This window comes from Sphaeramia orbicularis, chromosome 13 (assembly GCF_902148855.1).
Source record: "Sphaeramia orbicularis chromosome 13, fSphaOr1.1, whole genome shotgun sequence".
Classification (NCBI taxonomy): Eukaryota; Metazoa; Chordata; class Actinopteri; order Kurtiformes; family Apogonidae; genus Sphaeramia; species Sphaeramia orbicularis.
In genome coordinates this window covers 1209764-1225150 of record NC_043969.1, presented here as the reverse complement: position 1 = coordinate 1225150, position 15387 = coordinate 1209764, and the positions used below count along the sequence as shown (strand labels likewise).

General features: G+C 38.9%; 1 long non-coding RNA gene across 1 annotated transcript; it reads right to left on the bottom strand.

The window, feature by feature from the left end:
- Positions 1-13594: 13594 nt before the first annotated feature.
- Positions 13595-15021, bottom strand: LOC115431898 (uncharacterized). The gene is made up of 3 exons (XR_003937143.1): positions 14956-15021; positions 14772-14837; positions 13595-13822 (listed from the first exon to the last, which is right to left on the bottom strand). It is a non-coding gene; the product is annotated as an uncharacterized LOC115431898 (long non-coding RNA).
- Positions 15022-15387: the final 366 nt, after the last annotated feature.

Below are 15387 nucleotides of genomic sequence, written 5' to 3'. Positions count from 1 at the left end.
GAAGGCCGGAGCTGGAGGCGTGTGGTAGGGTGGAGGAGGGGCTGCCCCCTGACTGTCCGCATGGGGGTAAACCAGGTTGTTTCCAGGGTGCATCCCAACGTAGTAAACGGGGAGGGGGGGCTGTGGCCCCGTGTGTCCATGGAAGGCCATGGGGGTCTACCTGTGCATAGAGGGTCACATCCAGCCAAGGTCAACACCACTGTCAAACATGGAAGGTCCTGCTATCATTAATGAAACAGACTCATTTTTAACTTCAGAACTCTGTTTTATGGAACTGTTTACAAAAAGTCAGTATCAGTGGTAGAAAAAAGATAGAACTGATTCTGTAAAGTTATACTTCTGACAAATATGTAAATGCATTATTAACTATAATAATAATATTTGTTCAAACTCATATATGTAAATGCACTCTTAACTTTAATAAGGCAAGGCAAGTTTATTTGTATAGCACATTTCAGCAACAAGGCAATTCAAGGTGCTTCACACAGGACATTGAAATGAAAGAAACAAAAAGAAACACATTTAAAACATTATAAAAGAAACATATAAAAGGTGATTAAAAACAGCAAGTAAGAAAACACATAAAATCAAAAAAATAAAATAAAATAGAATAAAATAAAATAAAAATGAAAACACACATTAAAGTAAAAGTTGCAGTGCAGAGTTTCAAAGAGAATATAAAGTTTAAAAAGTCAAAAGCCTTTTAGTCAAAGGCAGGAGTGAACAGGTGAGTTTTTAACCTGGACTTAAAAGAACTCAGACTCTCAGCAGACCTGATATTTTCTGGTAGTTTGTTCCAGATATATGGAGCATAGAAACTGAACGCTGATTCTCCATGTTTAGTTCTGACTTTGGGAACACAGAGCAGACCTGCACCAGATGACCTGAGGGGTCTGGATGGTTCATACTGGACTAGAAGGTCTCTAATGTATTTTGGGCCTAAACCATTCAGTGCTTTATATGCTAGTAAGAGAATTTTGAAGTCTATTGTCTGAGAGAGGGAGCCAGTGTAGAGACCTCAGAACTGGGCTAATGTGGTCCAGTGTAGAGACCTCAGAACTGGGCTGATGTGGTCCACTCTCTTGGTCTTAGTGAGGACTCGAGCAGCAGCATTCTGGATCAGTTGCAGTCGTCGAATAGACTTTTTAGGGAGACCACAGAAGACTGTTACACTGTTACAGTAGTCAACTCGACTAAAGATAAATGCATGGACAAGTTTTTCAAGGTCCTGCTGCAACATCAGTCCTTTAATCCTAGAAATGTTCTGGAGGTGATAGTAAGCTGACTTTGTAATTGTTTGTATGTGGTTTTTCAAATTCAGGTCTGAATCCATGACAACACCCAAATTCCTGGCCTGGTCTGAGGTTTTTAACTGAAGTGACTGGAGCTGCATGCTGATTTTAAGACGTTCCTCCTTGGGTCCAAAAATGACTACCTCAGTTTTTTCTCTGTTTAACTGAAGAAAGTTATGGCCCATCCATTCAGATATTTGCTCCATGCATTTACCCAGTGCTTGTATGGGGCTATGGTCACCTGGGGAAATTGAAATGTAGAGCTGTGTGTCATCTGCATAGTTATGGTCATCTATTTTGTTTTTTTCTATGATCTGAGCCAGTGGAAGCATGTAGATGTTGAACAGGAGGGGCCCCAGGATGGAGCCTTGGGGGACTCCACATGTAATTTTGGTCTGCTCAGATTTAAAGTTACCTATTGACACAAAATAATCCCTGCCCTTTAAGTAGGATGCAAACCAATCAAGAGCTGTGCCAGATAGTCCCACCCAATTTTCCAGTCGATCAAGTAATATATCATGGTCGACTGTGTCGAATGCAGCACTGAGGTCCAGTAACACTAAAACTGAAGATCTGCCATGATCTGTGTTTAAGCGAATGTCATTAAATACTTTGAGCAGAGCTGTCTCAGTGCTGTGATGTGGTCTAAAACCTGACTGAAAGACGTTAAAGCAGCTGTTGACTGTTCAGAAGTAATTCAGCTGTTGGGACACTGGAGCCTTTTCAATGATTTTACCTAAAAAAGGAAGATTTGATATCGGCCTGTAGTTGTTCATTGAGGTCTTTTCTAGAGTGTTCTTTTTTAGGAGCAGCTTAATCACCGCTGCTTTCAGGGTCTGTGGGAAGACTCCTGAACTTAGAGACACATTTACAATCTCTAACAGGTCAGATGCCATGATGTGTGAAACTTTTTTGTAGAAATCTGTGGGTAAAACATCTAGACAGCAGTAGGAAGAGCTCAGCTGGTGTAGAATGTCCTCCAGATTTTTGTCATTGATTGGATTAAAGTGCATCAGGGTGTTTAAATGGTTTTTAGACAGCACAGATCCTGAACCTGGTGTTGAGGAATTCACGGCCTGTCTAATATGCTGAATTTTCTCTGTAAAGAACAAAGCAAAGTCATTGCGGGCCCTGGCAGAGTGAAGTTCAGGTGCTATTAACACAGGGGGGTTTGTTAGTCTGTCAACAGTAGAAAACAGTGCTCCAGCATTAGTTTGGTTTCTGGTGATAATGTTTGAGAAGAAAGACTGCCTTGCATTCCTCAGCTGTTGATTACAAGTGTGAAGTTTCTCTTTGTAGATGTCAAAATGAATCTGGAGATTTGATTTTCGCCACCTGCGTTCAGCTTTCCGACACTCTTTTTTCATTTTTCACTGCCATGGCATTTCTCCATGGAGATCTTTTCTTGCTAGAGACAACCTTCAACTTAATGGGAGCAATGGCGTCTATCACATTTAACATTTTAGAATTAAAGTTATTCACTAGCTCATTGACTGAACCACAAGGTGGGGTTGCTGTAGAAGAAAAAAGTACATTAAACATTTCACTGGTGTTTTCAGTAATGCATCGCTTCTTGATAACTTCTCTCTGATTACGTGTGTGCACAGATAGAGCTCTCAAAGAAAACACAACAGAGATCAGACAGGGCCACATCGCTCACAACAACCTTGTGTATGTTTAAACCCTTGGAGATCAGCAGGTCCAGAGTGTGCCCCCTGTTCTGTGTGGGTCTGGACACATGCTGACTCAGCCCAAAGCTGTCCAGAGTACAGTACAGTTCTGTAGCCCCTCTGTCCTGGGGGTTGTCAGCATGGATGTTAAAATCCCCAACAATGATTATACAGTCATACTCAGTACAGATTATGGACAGCAGTTCATTAAAATCATCGAAAAAGTCTGCACAGTATTTAGGTGGCCTGTAGACATTTACTAATATGGCTCGAGGGGAGGACTTCAGCTGAAGAGCCACATATTCAAAAGTAGAAAAATTACTGAAAGATATTTTTTTAAATTGGAAAGAGTTTTTGAATAAAACTGCTACTCCCCCTCCTCTCCGATTTACTCTGGCCTCACTAATAAAACTATAGTTGGGAGGGTTGACTCAATGAGAACAGCTGTGCTGTTGTTTTGATCCAACCAAGTCTCAGTTAAAAACATAAAATCAGGGTTGTGTTCCGTGATAAAATCATTGATTACCTCCGCCAAGGAGGTTATGTTTTTGCTAGGGTTTGTTTGTTTGTCTGTCCGTTAGTGTGCAACGTAACTCAAAAAGTTATGGACAGATTTTGATGAAATTTTCAGGGTTTGTTGGAAATGGGATAAGGAAGAAATGATTAAATTTTGGTGGTGATCAGGGGTGGGCCCACGGGGGGGGGGGGGGGGGGGGGGGGCACTGATCAGCCTTGGCGGAGGTCTGCGCTCTCCGAGTGCTTCTAGTTAAAAATGTTTTTCCAGCCAACGATCTGATGTTCAGTAAAGCAAGTCTTAATGTCATAGGAACATCCTCTATAATTGTTGGGACAGACTGTGATTCACAGGGAATGTTTTTTAAGTTTAACAATCTAGTGCCATCACTTTTGTGCCCCCAGTTTCTCAGCACATTCACCTTTGTTCTTCTGTGACCAATCAAGACAGGAATTTTATAAACTGAAAGCATACAGGGCCCCGGCTTGGCCTGGGACGACTCATAACTGCTGGTAATCCTGCAGCCTGGACCCAGGGCACATCAGCTGGTACGAGTCTTTAGAGCCTGTGTTGGAGGTGGTGGAGGGGCGGGGGGGGGCTGGGCGGTGAGTCTTTGGAGTCTGTGTTGGAGGCGGTGGAGGGGCGGGGGGGGGCTGGGCGGTGAGTCTTTGGAGCCTGTGTTGGAGGCAGTGGAGGGGCGGGGGGGGGGGCTGGGCGACGAGTCTTTGGAGCCTGTATTGGAGGTGGGGGCGGTCGACATGGAGTGCTTATAGGGGAGAAGATAGGAGAGGGACGGGGGGTACATCTTAGTCCAGCACTGACCAGCTCCTTCATCTGGTCAGTGAACTCCAAGTGGGGTGAGGATGGAGAGAGGGAGGGTAAGGAGGAGAGAGACCTGGTGGGGGTTTCAGGGGGTGAGGCAGGTGGACCATCAAAGGTGCTGTGGTTGTTGAGGGGGATGGAGGCCTGTGGAGACCCCTCCTCTTCTTGACTCTGACACCTCTTTGGCTCAGAGCACTCCTTGGGTGGGGGTGAATGTTGCTCTTCCTCTGGGTTTTTAATCAGTCGTGTTTTGTCTTTCCCTCTGGATGGTGCCTGTTGTTTAAAGTCCTTGGCAGAGGCGACTGATGGGTGACGCAGGAAGTAAAATAGATTAGATGCCAACAGTTTTACTCCTGGCTTGTTCAGGAAAAGTCCGTTCCCTTTGAAAAGGTGTCTTCGCTCCCAAAAGATGTGGAAATGTTCAATAAAATTCACTGGGTAGGCAGTACAAGCAGTAGCAAGCCACTTATTTAGAGCCCACAGCCTGCTGAATGTCTCCCCTGCATATCTGAGCGGTGGTATAGGTCCGCTGATAAACACACCCGCTTTCACAGAGCTCACTGTATTCAGCAACTCGGTGAAGTCCTGTTTGAACACTTCAGACTGTTGTTTAGCAACATCATTCCACCCTACGTGTATTATGATGTTCCTCACAGTTGGGTGTTCAGCCACGATACTCAGAATCTTTTCAGTCATGTTGGAGACCACATCCTTGGGGAAGCAGATCACTTTGGTGTTTTTACTGCACACCCTCTGGACATCTCTAATAGTATTGTCACCCACAGTCAAAGTCTGAGGCCCAGGCTTTAGCTTTCCCTGTAGCCTTTTACTGTTGGACATGCTATCAGTCCTTACCCCGCTGTCTGAGGATGGATGGTCTGATGGAAATTCAGGGTCCTTCATCAGTGGAGAATATCTGTTCTGCAGTTCAATGCTTGACTGTTTAGGAGGTTTGTTGTTCATCCTCCCTTGTACAGTTTTCCATGGCTGTGTCCTTCCAGGTACGGGGGTTGAAGAGGCACTTTGTCTGGGAGGGAGTGCAGGCCAGCCGGTCTCATCACATACCTCAGCTCGCTGTGCTCTGCCTGTTAAGCGTCCTCCCAGTACCCATGGAAATGATTTGTTCTTTGGCTTTGCTCCAAGGTGGTTCCAGGGAGGACTACTATTTGTAGATTTATTAAACAGAACAGAGCCTACCTGTTTCGTGGTAGCTTTGTCTGTGCTCGTTAGCTGTGTGTTAGCCAGCCCCTGTCCACTAATTTGAGCCAGGGGTAGGGTGGTGTCATTTCCACCTAGTCCGTTTACCTCCACATTAACTTCTAGGCGGTGAATTTTAGTCTCCAGCATGGCAATTTTCTGCAGAAGTTTGTTGAAGTCGTCGGCAGATAGAGGAGGCATCTTGAAGCTAATTAGCTTAGCTGAGCACTGTCTTTCCAAGTGAAGTGGTACAGGCCTGTGCTGTTGACAGCCCACAGTCATGAAGCACTGAGGTGGTCATAAAACAGTAAAAATGGCGAAAAAAAGTCCTTCGTCTTTTAAGAAGTATGTCTCTGCTCATTAAAGAATATCAGAGACCTTCTGTCTGCAACTTTTAGTCCAGAATAAGAAAAAAATCATCGAAAGAATGTAAGCAAAGCAGGGAGCAAGCAGCAAAAGCGTCTGCACTGCAGCAAAGCAGGAAGTGTTATATATATTAATAATATTTGTTTAGACTCATATATGTAAATGCACTATTAACTATATAAATAATATTTGTTCAGACTCACATATGTACATGCACTATTAACTATAATAACTAGAGCACTCGGAGAGCGCAGACCTCCGCCAAGGCTGATCAGTGCCCCCCCCCCCGTGGGCCCCCCCACGCCAAGGAGGTTATGTTTTTCCCAGGGTTTGTTTGTCTGTCTGTTTGTTTGTTTGTCTGTCCGTTAGTGTGCAACATAACTCAAAAAGTTATGGACAGATTTTGATGAAATTTTCTGGTCTGGCCCCCCCACCCCCGATCACCACCAAAATTTAATCATTTCTTCCTTATCCCATTTCCAACAAACCCTGAAAATTTCATCAAAATCTGTCCATAACTTTTTGAGTTATGTTGCACACTAACGGACAGACAAACAAACAGACAAACAAACAAACCCTGGCAAAAACATAACCTCCTTGGCGGAGGTAATAATAATATTTGTTCAGACTCATATATGTAAATGCACTATTAACTATAATAATAATATTTGTTCAGACTCATATATGTAAATGCACTATTAACGATAATAATAATATTTGTTCAGACTCATATATATAAATGCACTATTCGTTATAATAACTAGAAGCACTCGGAGAGCGCAGACCTCCGCCAAGGCTGATCAGTGGCGCCCCCTGTGGGCCCCCCCACCCCCGATCACCACCAAAATTTAATAATTTCTTCCTTATCCCATTTCCAACAAACCCTGAAAATTTAATCAAAATCTGTCCATAACTTTTTGAGTTATGTTGCACACTAACAGACAGGCAAACAAACAAACAAACAAACCCTGGCAAAAACATAACCTCCTTGGTGGAGGTAATAATAATATTTGTTCAGACTCATATATGTAAATGCACTATTAACTTTAATAATAATATTTGTTCAGACTCATATATGTAAATGCACTATTAACTTTAATAATAATATTTGTTCAGACTCATATATATAAATGTGCTATTCACTATAATAATAATAATATTTGTTCAGACTCAGAGCTACAGCCCTATGTTTCATTTCAGATCCATTTATGATGAGAACAGCATGTTTTGGACATTTGAATAAAGTCAATAAATGATGTTCATTTTCAGTCCCCGTCATGCAGCAGGAATTTAAGTATTTTTATCCCAAATATTCTTTGTGTCTGGTGTCAAATACAGTTCTTCATCTTTTCATGGTCATCAGATATGACCATATTTGGACATTCAGAGGCTCTTGTAGTTACCATGGAAAACACCGTCGTCTTCTCCAACATTCATTCCCCAGTCAAACCCAGGAGTTGGATCAATGACAGTGGATGGACACACTGGGTTGATGTTCAGTTCATGGACAGATTGGACTGAAAAGGACACTGTTTATTCAGTTGGATCTGTTTCTGATAGAAGAACCATCAACTTGAATCTGAGCTTTAATGAACATGTACATCAGGGGGTGTCAAACATGCGGCCTGGGGGCCAAAACTGGCCCACCAAAGGGTACAATCTGGCCCGCAGGATGAATTAGTGAAATGCAAAAACTACACTGAAGACATTAAGATTCAAGGATGTTCAAATAAAGGTCAGTTCGATCTAAAGTGGGTCAGACCGGTAAAATACTATCATAATAAACTATACATAACGAAAACCACACATTTTTCTTTGTTTTTGTGTAGAAAAATGCAAAATTACACAAAAATGTTTACATTTACAGACTAGTCTTTTACAAAAAATGTGAATAACCTGAAATGTCTTAAGATAATTAAGTGTAATTGTACAAATATTCTGCCTGTTATTAAATGTTTTGTGTATTTGCTGATCCACTGTAAGTTGTAATGAACATATGAAAATGAGAAGCTGAGGCCAAATAATGGCATAAATTGTTAAAATTGCACTTTTTAAAAAAAAAAAAAATTTCATTTTGTTCATGGTAGTTCATGTTTTTAATTTTTTTAAAGGTTAGTTTGTGAATGTAAACATTTTGATAATATAATTTCACTCTAAAACACAGAAGTTAGACATGCAAATTTTGGAATTGATATTATTTATATATTATTATGTTATTATTTTAATGGTCCGGCCCACTTCAGGTCATATTGGGCTGTATATGGAACTGAACTAACATGAGTTTGACACCCCTGATCTACATGATCAGTGAATTAAATTTGGGAAAATACATGATTTACATCTAAAAACCACAAAATGCAGAAGATAATATTACAATGAATGGTGATAAATCAATTAAATAGTTAAATATTATGGAAAAAACTCTTGGATGTGCCACAGAAGTAGCTGAGTGTGTTTCTGGGTTAAATGTCAGTGCGTATGGATAGAAGGTCAGTGATATTTACTGTATACTTATGTCAGAGCAGAGGCTTCAGTCTAATAATAGCACCGCCTTCAACTCACAATACTTCAGTCGCCTTCATTTGTCGTCTTGTCAGGTTGATATTTATGGATAATTCAGACGTCATCTGATGAGAATAGATGCCGTTCCACTTTCATCTATAATAGTATACACAAATTCATTCATAAATAGATTCCATGTCAATAGAATATCTACCTGTGTGTCGGATGAAGATGTCGCCTCAGCTTCTCGCCAAACAACAGGTGTGTGTGTGTGCGTGTGTATGATGTGAGATGCGTTGTTATGACGCTGACTTGGCATAGCAACAGTTTCCTTTAACACACGTTAGGGGTGTGTCAGGTTACCGCTATTGTCATGTGACACCAGAGGACCTGCCCTCCCTGAAATTAGATAACAGCGTATAACACCTTCGAACAGTGTTAAGATGTGGGCGGGACCGCTGGAGGAGCTCCGTATGTCTGTCAGGTCTGTTCATTACACAGTCAGACACAAGACAAAAGGCAGTAACAGCTCCTGACGAGGGCTGGGAATCTGCAAGAATCTGGCAATACGATACAAATCACAACACTAGGATCACAGTACGATATATCATGATCCTGTTAAAACAGCAATTTTTTTGTTTGTTTCTTTTTTTTTCATGATTATTTGCTTGAAGAATTGAATTACACCAGAAATCTGCACAAATACTAAACACATTTTTATCTGTTCAGAACAGTTTCTAATGTTATATCAAAAATGTTCCTGTGTTCAAACTGAAATTCTGTTTTACAGACATTCCAGTTTCAGATCCTGTTCAAATGTTCAGATTCTATTGGTTCACAGCTAACATCACAACAGTATTTTTGTCCCAACAAAGGAACTACCATCTGTCTCTCAGACAGTAAAAAGTGCTTTTAGGAGGATTCAAATAACCATTATATTAATAAAACAGTGTTAAATAATAATAATAAGATATAAACAATAAAAAGAAAACAAAAATGAACCTCCGCAATATCTGCATTTGAATAAACAGAGTGTTCCCAGAATATTTAAGTAGCCTGCACTAAACAAAAAGTAGCCTGCACTACTTCGTGTGTTGAGTTATTGTGGGGTGGAATGTGTCACTGCATGCCGCAGGCACGCCTCACCTAGGGGGGTTTGGGGGCATGCCCCCCCTCCAAAAAAAATTGTGATAATTTGGTGTTATTTGGTGGCCTCTGGTGCATTTTAACTGTGTAATATTGCTTATTTCTAGCACTTGTATTGTCATGGGATTTGTGTATTTAAGTACAGTTTCCATCAAAATGTGACACTGAAAAATACACAGTGTTATGGAGCTGTTTTAAGTACACACTTTTCATGCAAACTGCACTTTCACCAGTAGTATGTGTGTGTGGTCTCTTCGTAAACCCCTGGAGTATGCTGTCCGGCTTGTAACATAACTACATGTTTAGCATAGATGTTGTGCACTTTTTCTGTGTGATTGGTTTTGGGAAAAAAAAATGTGTGTGTGTGTGTGTGTGTATATATATATATATATATATATATATATATATATATATATATATATATATATATATATATATATATATATATATATATATATATTTATATGTCGAGGCCCAAAACGGAATCTGGCCCGATTCACAACCGGGCCGGCCCAGAATGGAATTCCATTCTAGGCCGGCCTAGAATGGAATCCTGCTGCTATAATGTTATTTTTATACCATGTTTAATGCAAATGATCTAAATTATTACAAAAATCAATACATGGAATTTGCAAATATGTGAAAAAAAATGAAACAACATGTTAATTGTAAACTATAATACACTTTATTTACAAATAGAACCTAGTGGTACTCCCCACCAATATATGGTACAGTGAAATCGACTGAAATTGACAATAGTTACTCAAGGTATGTAAGACTGAAAATGTAAAATTATGACAAATTATGGAATTATGGATCATTTGCATTAAACATGGTATAAAAATAACATTATAGAAGCAGGATTCCATTCTAGGCTGGCCTAGAATGGAATTCCATTCTGGGCCGGCCCAATTCTGAATCGGGTCAGATTCCGTTTTGGGCCTCGACATATATATATATATATATATATATATATATATATATATATATATATATATATATATATATATATATATATATATGTATATGTATATATGTATATGTATATATATATATATATATATATATATATATATATATATATATATATATATATATATATGTATATGTATGTATATGTATATATGTATATATATGTATATATGTATATATGTATATATATATGTATATATGTATATATATATGTATATATGTATATATATATATATGTATATATATATATATGTATATGTATATATATATATATATATGTATATATATGTATATATATATATATGTATATATATGTATATATGTATATATATATATATATATATATATATATATATATATATATATATATATGTATGTATGTATGTATATGTATATATATATATATGTATGTATATATATATGTATATTTTAATTAACACAATTTAAATAGCAATAATTGGTGATGGATTTTAATTCCCTGCACAAACTATGTGTGAGACCTTAACTATGGGACCATAGCCTTATGGGAACCTAGGCACTAGAAGGTTCAGTGGAGGTGGAGGCTCTGAAAAATAAAATATTAATTATATAGCAGCTCAGAACATGACTGAAAATGGCAAAATTAGATCTATATGGCAGGACCCAGAATATTTTCTAAGTCCGGACATGAAAAAAAAATTGGCCAGAATTTCTCCTGTATTTTGTTATTTCACTCATTCATAAAAGTTAATAGAACAAATACAAAAGATCTGTGAAATGTTTACATTCATGACCTGAGATTTATTTTAGTAATGTTTGTGGAGAGAACAACAGTTTGCAGCATAGATCTAGATGCATTGTGGGTAAATACCTGTTCTCTGCTTCTGTACTAAACCAAACATTGTCTGCTGGACCTTCATGATCTCTTGCTTCCTTATGGAAGACACTGTCTGACATAAAACAATCCATTCATTCACAGTTTCACTCTCATCAGCACCATTTCCATTCCCGCCCTTACCGCACGCTCCAAGCAGACTTCTGTCGTTTTCTTCTTTGACCAATTCACGGTAGAAAGCTACACAGAGCGCGCTCGGCTGTTTCTGGAGACTTCGAGTGCTTCGGGATCATTCGGTTCGCACTTCCAGCCAAAACAAAGATGGTGTCGTGTGGAGTAAAAGTTGAGAAGACAACGAACAGAAAATTGCAATTATTTCAACTTTTAAACGATGTCATTGTCTCAAATCAGTAAGAATATTTAATTTAGATTGTTACAGGGATGTAACGATATGAAAATTTCATATCATGGTTATTGTGACCAAAATGATTATGGTTATCATTATTGTCATGGTATTGTTGAAATAGTCTGTTTAACGCTGATGTGATATTTACGTCATGAATAGATAGATAGATAGATAGATAGATAGATAGATAGATAGATAGATAGATAGATAGATAGATAGATAGATAGATGTAATGTTAATAATTGTTTTATATTAAATATAGAAAAATACTTTGTTTTCACTGAAAAATGCAAAATGTAGGAGATCATACTGAGAAAATATTGGGAAAAGTTGCCACAAAAATAAAGGAAAAAACAGTTTTAATAAATATTTCTTGAAGATTCTGTCCATTTTGTTGTTTTCTCTTGATTAAGGTCTGAAAGGTTCAGATGATTGAACATAAAGGGGAAAGTGTTTTATTTTTATGTTTCCAAAGTAGAGAAAATCACAGAAGTCACACCAGCTGATTGCAGCACTTCAACACCAAAACATTTATTCAAGATCACAGTTACAAAATAGAAAAGCCGTCATTATTGTTATTCATTTTTTAAAATTTCATTTTCTGACTTTACAGCAATAACATCCAGTGACTTCAAATGATGTGAACGGGACATGAAGGGGACCACGGCGGAAACAGATCATATTTATACGTTAACTCACCGCAAAACATTTAACGATCGGATTTTACGTCTTCACAAAGTCGATCATTGACGCTGTAGAAAAGAAAGCTGTGGATGCTTTAAGCTCAGACTGAAAGTAAAAGTAAGTCGGCGTTGAAGGAAAAGAACTACGACAGCGTCTCACAGCCACCGAAGAATGGAAAAACACCTGTTACTCCTGGAAAAAAGTCGTAAAATATACAGATAAAAGCTGTAATTTTAGAAGAATAAAGTCCAATTAATGAAGTCTAATTTTACCAGAATGAAGTCCTAATATTATGAAAATAATCTGGGCCTATTTCAAGAATAACGTCATAATTTAAAAATAGGTGTAATTTCCCAAGGCCAAATACTCAGCCTATTAGCCCCGCCCACCAAATACTGACAGTATTAGCCCTGCCCACCAAACGCTCAGCCTATTAGCTCAGCCCATCAAATACTGACACTATTAGCCCCGCCCACCAAACACTTACTCTATTAGCCCCACCCACCAAATACTCAGCCTATTAGCCCCACCCACCAAATACTCAGCCTATTAGCTCCACCCACCAAATACTCAGCTTATTAGCTCCACCCACCAAATACTCAGCTTATTAGCTCCACCCACCAAATACTCAGCCTATTAGCCACGCCCACCATTAACATGTTAGCATTAGTCGAAGGACTTTGACAGCAGTTCGCCCACGTTTGGGTTTGTTTTGTCATAAAAGCTGAACAGATTTGGAGAAAAAAAGGAAAAGGAAAATGGTTTTCCACCTGTTTTTAAATTACAACTTTATTCTCCTAATATTCTGACTCTTTGTGTTTAACTTTATTCTCATAAAAATACAGGTTTTATCTGAACATTTTACGGCTTTATTCTCGTAGCAACAGTGTGTTTTTATTTTCTTCTGTGAATCCGAATTACGCTGTCGTAAAAAAAACAGATATTTGAGCTGAAGGTTAAAGTATTTCCACAGGAAGAAGAAGAAAAAGGGCTTCCACATCCTTCTATATGTAAATGTTTTCAGCTTTTTTTTCTCCAAATGAACGTCTTAAATGGCCTCGATCGTGTTTGACAGCGGTTTGATGTGTTTTAAGGCGAACGGTCCCGAAGAAGTGAAAACACAGACAGAAATAAACAGAGCCACGTGTCCTGACGGAGTGTGAAGGGTTAAAGCAGCTCAGTCACATGACTTATGGAATTCTTTTTGTTGTTGGGGCGTCAGTGTGTCAACAGAAGCACAACGCCACTCATCATCATCATCATCATCATCATCACTGTACAGAAAAAGGCAGTGGAAGGAGACACAGATGTGGAATTCAGGAGGCGGAGACTGAGATGGGGGCGGAGTCAGAGGCGGGTGCTGTTTCACTGCGGCAGGGCTTTGAGGACGGTGTTGACCTCCTCAGTGACAGTGGTCAACGCAAACTCAAACTGGTCCTGAAAGAAACGGAAACGAAAGGAAAGAGTGAGTGTCACCAAGACATTTAATGAATGAAAAGGAACGTTTTTAACACGAGGACAGAAAATCGAACATCAACTGTGGGCAAATATTGCTATAAAAACAACAGTTTTAGGAGGAAGCAACATTATATTAAAAAAGAAAAGAACAGGACAGAAAAGGGAAGAAAAGAACAAAACAAAAGGACAGAAAAGGGAAGAAAAGAACAGAACAGAAAAGGACAGAAAAGAACAAAACAAAAGGTCAGAAAAGGGAAGAAAAGAAAAGAACAACAGAAAAGGAAAGAAAAGAACAGAACACAAAAGGACAGAAAAGGAAAGAACAGAACAAAACAGGACAGAAAAGGTCGGAAAAGAACAGAACAGGACAGAAAAGGAAAGAAAAAGAGCGAAACAGGACAGAAAAGGAAAGAAAGCAACAGAATAGGAAAGGAAAGGAAAAAAAAAACAACAGGACAGAAAAGGAAATAGACGAAATAACAGAAAAGAAAAGAACAGAGAAGGAAAGAAAAAAAAGAACAGAAAAGTAGACTTTCTGGATGTTTCTAGAACCTTGTCTGAGAATAAAACAGATCAGTTTCTCCTTCGAATGGAAGATGTTTCTGGTTCTATCGACATAGTTCTATGACAGAACACCTGGTTTTGGCTGAGTTATGTTCTAGCTTCTATATTCTATGTTCTGGGTTCTATGTTGTGTATTCTATACTCTATATTCTACATTCTGTATTCTCAGTTCTGTGTTCTATATTCTACGTTCTATTATGTTCTATATTCTGTGTTCTGCGTTCTATTTCTATGTTCTATGTCCCTCCTCCTCCTGTGACGGAACCTGTTCCATAAAGTCATATTTAATCCAGTAGAACGTCCATGTTCTCTGTGTTCTAAAACCCTGGACGTGTGTGTGTGTGTGTGTGTGTGTTGGACTGACCTTAGTTCGAACCATCCCAGGACGCTGGTCAGGAACATGTTCCAACTTTGCAGTGATGTTGATCATCTGCACACACACACACACACACACACACACACACACACACACACACACACACACACACACACACACAAAGGAAAACCAGTGGGCGGAGCCTGTTTTCAGTCCACACCCACACCCAGACCTCACCTTTGGCCATGCGGTTCAGAACCGTGTCGATCAGGATGTTGGTCCCAGTCCGGCCTGTACTGTTGCTATGGAAACACAGTTTTAAAAGTACATTAGTTCTAAATTCCATGTAAATGTTGTAGATGTTGATATGAAGCCTTTCACTTCATATGCACATGGCGGGCAAATCCCACCTGCGCAAAAGAAAACGACCGGGTGACGTTTTAAAGAAAAGAGGAAAATAAAACTCACCCTTATCACGTTTAAGTTCTCTTACATTGGCTGTAAATATTTATTTTGTGTGTAAAATCAGCTATAGCAAAAAGAGCTGTATTTGTATTTATTTATTTTTTAGCCACGGTAGTCAAATATATTTTGTGACTGAAGCAATGTGTCTTTAAGTTTGCGGGGCTTAACTTAATCTGACGTTTATGAGACTGAATATTTT